This window comes from Saccostrea cucullata, unplaced genomic scaffold, assembly GCF_032062105.1.
Source record: "Saccostrea cucullata isolate Sc308-1 unplaced genomic scaffold, CSIRO_AGI_Scuc_v1 ctg2709, whole genome shotgun sequence".
NCBI classification, from domain to species: domain Eukaryota; kingdom Metazoa; phylum Mollusca; class Bivalvia; order Ostreida; family Ostreidae; genus Saccostrea; species Saccostrea cuccullata.
Window position 1 is genome coordinate 27,593 of NW_026935234.1, and position 10,758 is coordinate 38,350.

The following is a 10,758-nucleotide window of genomic DNA, read 5'->3' on the forward strand; positions in this document are numbered from 1 at the left end:
TTAAAATTCTTTTTTTAGAAATTCACAGGGCCAAATAAGGCCATAAGTAAAACGTGTTCTTTCCTTCTCTGAAAGACGTCACACAGTTCATTTTCTTCTTATAAATGTAAAATAATCAATTAACACCAATTTAATGCTCACTACCTTTCTAGGTGGGAATGAATAACATTAATATACTCAATTAATATTACTTGAGTATCTTATTATTCGTCCTAATCCACATCAAATTTTTTACATTCATAGATAATTTAAATAACAAATTTACTTTCAAACTTCACAGTACTACTAATGTCATCCTGTCGACCAGTCTACATGTCAACCTGTCGACCTTCTAACATGTCTACCTGTCAACCTGTCGAGCGGCGCGCGCGCGCGCGCGCGCGCGCGCGCGCGCGCGCGCGCGCGCGCGCGCGCGCGCGCGCGCGCGCGCGCGCGCGCGCGCGCGCGCGCGCGCGCGCGCGCGCGCGCGCGCGCGCGCGCGCGCGCGCGCGCGCGCGCGCGCGCGCGCGCGCGCGCGCGCGCGCGCGCGCGCGCGCGCGCGCGCGCGCGCGCGCGCGCGCGCGCGCGCGCGCGCGCGCGCGCGCGCGCGCGCGCGCGCGCGCGCGCGCGCGCGCGCGCGCGCGCCTGTCAACGTGTCGACCTGTCTACCTGTCAACCTGTCGACCTATACGAAGTGCACATTACATTCAATTAATATTACTCGTGTATCTTATTATTCGTCCTAATCCACATCAAATTTTTTTCCAGACTTAAGAATTAGTAGCCTTCACCTCACAAAGAGACCACGCCTCATTACCACTGGACAAATAAAGATTGACTTCTCTACAGTGAGCGGGGTCTGGGCAGTCACAATGAAACACACAACGTGAAAAGGCGTCAGGTACGGCCTTGTTGTCTGTCAGAGTACAGAACTGGGTCGGTTCCTTGATGGTTCTGTAGGTTACCTAGAGATATTGGAGAAAAATCAATAAAAAATGAATAAGGATTATATAATGTCCATCATTCCTCTGTAAGGACATGAAATGCATTTTTTAGTCATATCAATGTCCATTACAAAAACAAATAAGTTTTAATTCGGTGTAATTTGGGGGTAAGGAAAATATATTGAAAACAGAGGTTTATATGCTTTAGTATTCGTTAAAAGATTAGAAATTCTTTTTATTTTTGGTATATGTGACTTAAATGAAATAAAAGTAAACAGATAAAGAAAGCATAGAGAAGACAAAAATATTTAGTTCTCCATAGAGATAGAGATATTAAATAGTTCATTGTTCTGTTCAGTCATATAAAATTTTGAAATGACACTAGTGATTTTGCAAAACTATTGGGGATGTCCGAGAACCCGATCAAACGTCCGAGTATCGCATACTGAAAATGGTACTCGGTTACTCGGATGTGTATTTTTTTCTGATTTCAAAGTACATAATTATCAAAAATAATACGCAAGTTTCGAAATTATCTCCCTTGGTGCGCTCTTTCGTTCAGGAGGGGAGTTTCGTTGCCGCGTAAACAAACAGGTGGGACTAATATTTAATATTTATATATTGGATACATTGTATCATTGATATATTTGGTTTATCATAACTACATGATTGTCAGGATACATTCTACAGAATTATTTCGAGAATAACTGAATTAATTTAAAGCCGTCATTTTGTAAAGCAAAGAAATCGTAACAAAAAAGAAAATGTAGGTGGATGTGAGACTTTTCAGACGAGGGAAAAAATTTTGACCTCTTGTAAAAACGATACACATGCATCTGATCATTGTACGTAGGTGATCTAGGTGATTCTTTTCCTTATTATAACTTCAAAAAACCCATAAACCTTTTTTAAGTAGTTTGTACGATCAAGAAAATAGGTTACTTTTTATTAAGACTACGACGTTTCTTTCGTTTTAAAGTATCTATAATTTAAAGTATATTTGTAAATATGCATAGTTGTACTTGATAAAATCATCAAATGCATCACTGCATAATATCATTATCTTTTTATAACATTTAATAAATTTTAAAAGCCATAAATATCGTTCATTTATTTATGCACGTTTGTATATAGAAACAACCTGTCCCACCTCCCTGCCGAAATGGATACTTTTTGCGCCTCTATCGTAGGAGAGTTGCAATCTCTAAACTGGCGTTTTGAAGTTTACATACAGTATATTAACACCTTTCAAACGCCTGTTATCAACTTTGGCTGTAAATACATAGTAATTAGTGACCATTCTCCAGGTAGACAGCTGTTTTTCCTACTGTGGTCCCTAAGTTTAATTGAGATGGCTTTAATGGATTGTTTTCACAGTGTCAGTAAGAGTTATCCCTCTTATCACAGAGTCAGTAAGAGTTAGCTCTATTATCAAATGGTCAGGGATTTGAGTATTGATAGTAAACAATGACTTAAAGAATTTCTTATCTTTGTTTAAAATGAAAGAAAGATTGCAAGTTGCTTTCTTTTTTAAAGAAACCGTACTCCATTTATGGCTATACATATATAAATCTGGCCTTTTCTCCTGTATGAAAGATATCTATCTCCGACTCAAATACTCTATTTCAAGTCTAAGGTGAACTTAAGTCATGCACAGTTTATTTTATTGCTAATTTTTGTAAGCCAGTACTTCTCAAAACATCACCATTATTTTCATCCTCATACTTACCTCTCTGTTTTATTAAATAGCAAAGAAGTAATTGGATTTTAACATCATATTTTTTGTAAACGCTTGGATGAGCTGTTAATTTTACATATGAGGGAAGAGTGTTTCATTGTATTGTTCAGTTTAACATCGAATCGCCATATCAACTCCCAAGAGTTCTCAATGAAAAACATTTTTTTGTATTTGTAAGATCTAATGTTGAGTTCTTATATTCCGTGCAGTTATCTTTGTGTATGTTTTCCTTAGGTTCTTTTTGACCATACAATTACATCACATCCTCTTCAAAATATTAAAATTTAGAACAATAGTCTAGTTGAATATATTGACAATACTGTAAAAACAAAAATATAAGAAAATTCTTTATCATTCATTTGTTCAAAACTCTGCGTAAAATTAAAGAATCTCTAAAAAACTCTATCCAAAATATAAGGTATTTGTCAGAAAATTCACATTTTTTTGTTTGAATGCAGATGTGCTTTTTCCAAAAGTTTTACACTTGATGTTTCTTTATTCATATTCACCTGTAGCATGCGGGAATTGGAGTGCCTATTACATGAAATTCCCATTCCTGATATTGTAATGATGAAAGCCTTTGTCTGAATACCAAAGACAGATTCTGTAGGCATTCTCATCATCACGAAAGGTGTGAAGTATTCTTGGGTTGGAAGTGGAAAACATGTGACCTCATTATCATCTAAGACAACCACCATTTTAGATTTCATGTCTCCATTCAGATCGTTAAAAATCTCGATTGACTCTTATCCTTGTAAGTGAAAATATGCATCGGAAACATTGCAATATAAAGTTCATTTTATTTGAATTGTTCATTATTTACATCATCGACTGGCAATTTAATATATGTTTTCTTAATTGTCCCCAACTCTATAGATAGAAAGTAATAGTACATAAAAGGTAAATATTTGTTTTCTTTCTTTTTTGGATAGAAAGTTATAGAAAATAAAAGGTTAATATTTATTTTCTTTCTACTATGGATAGGAAATAAAAGTACATAAACGACAGAATCATTCACAGATGTTAAGGTAAATCATTGACCTTCATCAGATAAGCTTAAATCCATTAATGTTGTAAGCGTCAGCGTCCCGGTTAAAGTTTCAGTAGCAGGTCAATTCCCTAATAACTATAGGTCCTACCTAGACAAAACTTGCATGGATGATGTCTCTAGTGCTGAACACTAACACACTTGCTTCGGATGCTGGATCTGACCTTCATTTTTCAGACGAATGACCAGGCTCAACTTATTTTAGCAGGTCCTTTCCCAAGTAACTTTAAACCCTACCTGGACCAAACTTGTATAGATGATGTATCTAGGGATGGATATTACCACAATTGCCTCGGATGCTGGATCTGACCTACATTTTCAAGATTAGTGACCAGGTCAAATTTGTTGAAGCAGGTCCATGGCAAAGTAATTATAAGCCCTACCTGGGCCAAACTTGCATGGATGATGCATCTAGGGATATACATTACCAGACTTGCTGAGGATGCTGTATCTGACCTTTATTTTCCAGATTAGTGACCAGGTTATTCCCAATAAACTTTAAACTGGACCAAATTTGTAATAATGATGTATCTTAGGATGGACAATCTAAACTTGCTTTAGATGCTAGATCTGATCTTCATTTTCCAAACGAGTAACCAGGTTAAAGTTTTTGGAAGGGGTCAATCTCCAAAGAACCTTAAGACCTGTTTAAATAAAACTAAATTGAATATTGTCAGAATAAATACAAACTATTAAAAAAAATATGATGTGAGATTTGCATTACTTAAACTGATAGCATTCGTCGAGTTGAGCTCCATAATCTTTGATACTTTTGATTATATAACTGATGCTGTGTGAACGTGGGTGTGTTCTGTTTCTCCTGCTGAGTAATCTTGGGATTAAGTGATGTCTATAGCGGGAGTTGTTGAGAGCAAGACCTTGAGGACGGCGGTATGATTAGTTTATACGAAATGGCAGAGCTCAGTGACCAAACCTGTATACTAAGCATTAGTGCTGGATAGGAGGAGACTGGCTAAATGTACATTTAGAAATATGGAAGACCGGCAGGACAATATGATTGACAATAGACGATGTAGCGATGTGGTGTGAATTGTCCCGTGAGAACCATGATTGAACCTTTGTCCATTTTCTTTTTTATTGTACATTTGTAGATAAATATATTGTTAATTCATATAAAAGAGAATGTATACCCGACACATAATCGATCTGGACGAAGACTTCGTCCCCTCTAGACAACTTGACAACAGCTACCGCTCTTCTCTTCAAGCAATAGTCCTGGTTTGAGTCCAGAAATAAATAACCGAAGGAGGTGTAGACTGTGGCTTCCAGGTAAAGATTGGGCTGTCGCATACACGGGGAACATATAGTTTCCATCCATTGGGGCCCTGAAATCACCAGTGACGTTGCTGTACGCATGCCCGACATTGGTAATGGTGTCATCGAACACGACAATGTGACCATTAGCGGGTTTATTTAAAGACTTGCTGAGTTGATTCATGAAGACAATGGGGTGGTGAGCTACAAATAAATTTTCAAACTATTTTGTGAAGAAAAGATCTGAGAGGAGACTTTGTTACCTTCATATTTCCGAGAAAAAGGTAGTTTGTAGTGTTATTTCTATCACCATAACGTTTTTTATGATTAATGGTAATACTGATGAGTTTTTTTTCCCAACGACTTGTGTGTTTTCTTTCCCGAACCTTCTTTGACAAGGGATAGAAAACACACTACGAAATAGATAAAATCATACCCAAATTAAAAAACTTTAATATGAATTTACATTAACAAATATTAAACTCTTTATAAGATATGACCAATGTTTAGCATTAAGTAAGGGATATAACATTTGATAATTACTTTTTATACTAAGTAATTCTCAGTCTATTCTAAATATCCTTGATACGATAATTCACTTAGCAGAAGGAATTATACTTTAGCAGTCAAATTTTGTATTTTATATTTATCTTTTGAAATTACCTAGTAAATTGGAAGATGAGCGCAGGCAAAGAGACTAGATCCATTCCTCTTTCTCCTTAAAACACATATTTTGAATACCTTTAATTTCAAACTCAGGACATTGTACTTGCATCTTATGCACCCCTCATTAAGCTTTTACTAATTGTGTTTCTACTTGTAGCACAACATTTACCTGATTTAGACTCCAGCGTTGCCACTTTCTGCTCCAAAGTGACGACCTTTGACCTCAGTTCCTGAATCTCGTTCTGGAGAACATTGTCACTCACAAGCAATCTCTCCTCAAATGACTTCACAGTCAATATCACCGTCAACGCGTAGAACCAGAATTGTATAAAAATACTACTCGCCTTAATGCTAAGAAAGATATCAAAAGGTAATCGTTTCTATTGCTATCCGAAAAATATCATTATCGAAGTCTCTTATCGGCGTTGATTGATTGATTGATTGTATGTTGTTTTACGTCCCTCTCGAGAATTTTTCACTCATATGGAGACGCCACCACTTGCCGGAGGAGGGCTACAAATTTTGTCCTATGCTCGGCACTCAGGGCCTTTGAGCAGTGAGGGGTCTTTTTCGTGCCAGCACCTACTGCGACACGGGGCCTCTGTTTTTACGGTCTCATCCGAAGGACCGGCCTCCACGTCCCGCAGTGGGATTCGAACCCGCGACGTAAGGATTGACTCCTTACTTCGCGACTCTAGAGCAGACGCTCTAACCATTGCGCCATGCGGGCGTTATCGGCGTTGACCCTTTTAATAAGTAACCCTTGTTCTGAAAACATGCATTTCAGACAGAAACTAGGAGACTTATTGTTCACAGAACAATAAGAGGTCTTTCCACCTTTTGAATTTCAATTTCATTTAATATTTATCTATTTAAAATTAAATTTCATAAAAAAGAAACCAGGAATGGCTTGAAAAAAAGGAAAATGAATTTTTTTAGGTAACCTTGATCTTTGACCTTCAAGTCATGTTCAAGGTCAAAGGTCAAGGGTCACAATGTAATTAACCCCATGTCTCTATGACTTATAGTTTTAAAGTTATAAGGTTTAATAGTAAGCACAAAAGCATTTAAGGGCAGTAACTCATTCAAGGAGTCACCAGATCCTTTTGCACTTGAACATAAAAGTTTTGCCTAAAGTCCAATAAGACATTAGAGAAGGTTTCATGTCTTTGCAGTTTACAGTTTTGAAGCAATAGCAATAAAAAAAATTTCGCACAAGGAGCAATAACTTTTAATAGGGTCAATCTAAAGGGACAAGAATGAAATCTTTATCACAGTTTTAAGAGTACATATTAATGATGCATAGGCATTAAGCATATGTTGAAAGACAAAAGACATATAAAAAGAGCTATATTTCTCAATTTTGGAATGACCTTGACCTTTGACCTTTACATGAATTTTAAGCTCAAAGGTCAATGAATCTTATGCAGTTGAGCTCATGTCTCTATACCTTCTCATTTTGAAAATTTTTAATTATTTCTAAAAATTAGAGATTTTCAAGGGCAATAACCCATTGAAGGAGTCACCAAATACTTTCACAATGATAAATTCCAGAACCCTCTCAATAAGTCAAAGACTTTAGTGAAGGTTTCATATTTGTACGGTTTACGGTTTCGAAGTAGTAGCGATAACAATGTTTTCCACACAAAGGGCGATAACTTTTAATAGGGTCAATCTTACGGAATATGAATTGAATCTTTCAAATAGTTTTAAGAGTACATATTAGTTATGCTAAGACAGTTTGTATATGTTAAGAGACAAAAAAGATATAAAAAGAGCTTAATTTCTCAATTTTGGAATGACCTTGACCTTTGACCTTTACATGAATTTTAACCTGAAAGGTAAATAAATCTTACGCAGTTGGTCCCATGTCTCTATCACTTCTCGTTTTGAAAATTTTTAATTATTTCTAAAATTCAAAAAGTTTCAGGGGCAATAACTGATTGAAGAAGTCATTGAAGACTTTCGCAATGAATAGATTCCAGAACCCTCTCAATTAGTCGAAGACTTTAGTGAAGGTTTCATATTTGTACGGTTTACGGTTTCGCAGTAGTAGCGATAACAAGGTTTTCCGCACAAAGGGCGATAACTTTTAATAGAGTCAATCTTAGGGATTACAAATTGAATATTTAAAATAGTTTTAAGAGTACATATTAATGATGCTAAGACAGTTTGTATATGTTAAGAGACAAAAAAGATATAAAAAGAGCTTAATTTCTCAATTTTGGAATGACCTTGACCTTTGACCTTTACGTGAATTTTAAGCTTAATGGTCAATGAATCTTATGCAGTTGGTCCCATGTCTCTATCACTTCTCGTTTTGAAAATTTTTAATTATTTGTAAAATTCACAAAGTTTCAGGGGCAATAACTCATTGAAGAAGTCACCGAAGACTTTCGCAGTGAATAGATTCCAGAATCCTCTCAATTAGTCGAAGACTTTAGTGAAGGTTTCATATTTCTACGGTGTACGGTTTCAAAGGAGTAGCGATAACAAGCATTTCCTGCGAAAGGGGCAATGACTTTGAAAGGGGTCAAAGATCAAACATGGGGGGTCGTTTTTCAGAATAACTTTTTATATCCAATATCGTGAACTATAAAGTTTTTCGATAAGTCTTGCGGTTTCAAAAGTCCGGGAAGAAAAATAATATTAATAACTAGGAGACTTATTGTTCAGAGAACAATAAGAGGTCTTTCCACCTTTTGAATTTCAATTTCATTTTATATTTATCTATTTAAAATTAAATTTCATAAAAAGGAAACCAGGAATGGCTTAAAAGAAGAAAAAAAAATGAAAATGAATTTTTTTTTTTAGGTGACCTTGACCTTTGACCTTCAAGTCATATTCAAGGTCAAAGGTCAAGGGTCACATTGTAATTAACCCCATGTCTCTATGACTTATAGTTTTAAAGTTATAAGGTTTAATAGTAAGCACAAAAGCATTTAAGGGCAGTAACTCATTCAAGGAATCACCAGATCCTTTTGCACTTGAACATAAAAGTTTTGCCTAAAGTCCCATAAGACATTAGAGAAGGTTTCATGTCTTTGCAGTTTATGGTTTTGGAGCAATAGCAATAAAAATGTTTTTCGCACCAGGGGTAATAACGTTTAATAGGGTCAATCTAAAGGGACAAGAATGAAATCTTTGACACAGAAACTTATGCAGTTGGTCTCATGTCTCTACACCTTCTCGTTTTGAAAATTTTTAATTATTTGTAAAATTAAAAGACTTTCAGGGGCAATAATTCATTGAAGAATTCATCGAAGACTTTCACAATGAATAGATTCCAGATTCCTCTCAATTAGTCGAAGACTTTAGTGAAGGTTTCATATCTGTACGGTTTACGGTTTGGAAGTAGTATCGATAACAAGGTTTTCCGCACAAAGGGCGATAACTTTTAATAGGGTCAATCTTACGGAATACGAATTGAATCTTTTAAATAGTTTTAAGAGTACATATAAATGATGCTAAGACAGTTTGTATAAGTTAAGAGACAAAAAAGATATAAAAAGAGCTTAATTTCCCACTTTTGGAATTACCTTGACCTTTGACCTTTACATGAATTTTAAGCTCAAAGCTCAATGAATCTTATGCAGTTGGTCTCATGTCTCTACACTTTCTCATTTTGAAAATTCTTAGTTATTTGTAAAATTAAAAGACTTTCGGGGGCAATAACTCAATGAAGAAGTCACCGAAGACTTTCACAATGAATAGATTCCAGAATCCTCTCAATTAGTCGAAGACTTTAGTGAAGGTTTCATATTTGTTCGGTTAACGGTTTCGAAGTAGTAGTGATAACAATGTTTTCTGCACAAAGGGCGATAACTTTTAATAGGGTCAATCTTACGGAATACAAATTGAATCTTTAAAATAGTTTTAAGAGTACATATTATTGATGCTAGGACAGTTTGTATATGTTAAGAGACAAAAAAGATATAAAAAGAGCTTAATTTCTCAATTTTGGAATGACCTTGACCTTTGACCTTTACATGAATTTTAAGCTCAAAGCTCAATGAATCTTATGCAGTTGGTCTCATGTCTCTACACCTTCTCGTTTTGAAAACTTTTAATTATTTGTAAAATTAAAAGACTTTCAGGGGCAATAACTCATTGAAGAAGGCATCGAAGACTTTCACAATGAATAGATTCCAGAATCCTCTCAATTAGTCGAAGACTTTAGTGAAGGTTTCATATTTGTACGGTTTACGGTTTCGAAGTAGTAGTGATAACAAGGTTTTCCGCACAAAGGGCGATAACTTTTAATAGGGTCAATCTTACGGAATACGAATTGAATCTTTAAAATAGTTTTAAGAGTACATATTAATGATGCTAAGACAGTTTGTATAAGTTAAGAGACAAAAAAGATATAAAAAGAGCTTAATTTCTCAATTTTGGAATGACCTTGACCTTTGACCTTTACGTGAATTTTAAGCTCAAAGCTCAATGAATCTTATGCAGTTGGTCCCATGTCTCTATCACTTCTCGTTGTGAATATTTTTAATTATTTCTAAAATTCAAAAAGTTTCAGGGGCAATAACTCACTGAAGGGGTCACCGAATACTTTCGCAATGAATAGATTCCAGAGTCCTCTTAATTAGTCGAAGACTTTAGTGAAGGTTTCATATTTCTACAGTTTACGGTTTCGAAGGAGTAGCGATAACAGGCATTTCTTGCAAAAGGGGCAATAACTTTGAAACGGGTCAAAGATCAAACATGGGGGGTCGTTTTTCAGAATAACTTTTAATATCCAATATCATGAACTATAAAGTTTTTCGATAAGTCTTGCGGTTTCAAAAGTCCGGGAAGAAAAATAATAATAATAATAATAATAATAATAATAATAATAATAAACATAAGCATTTCAAGAGGTCTTTCCACAGAAAGGTGGAAAGACCTAATAATAAACATAAGCATTTCAAGAGGTCTTTCCACAGAAAGGTGGAAAGACCTAATTATCTACTGTGTTTTGATGAAGTTATATTCCATGTATATATATTTATTGGTCATTCGGCATTGAATAATTTTTCAAATAACAGTTATTGTTAAACACGATTTATTACTGTATCAGAAATATTTACCTGTTTTTTGGCTTATTATTGTAATAAAAG

The 10,758-nt window shown here is 35.4% G+C and overlaps 1 pseudogene; it reads right to left on the minus strand.

Annotated features, from left to right (window-relative positions):
- Nucleotides 1-749: 749 nt before the first annotated feature.
- LOC134242292 (uncharacterized) lies at nucleotides 750-6,374 on the minus strand (annotated as a pseudogene).
- Between the last annotated feature and the right edge of the window lie 4,384 nt (nucleotides 6,375-10,758).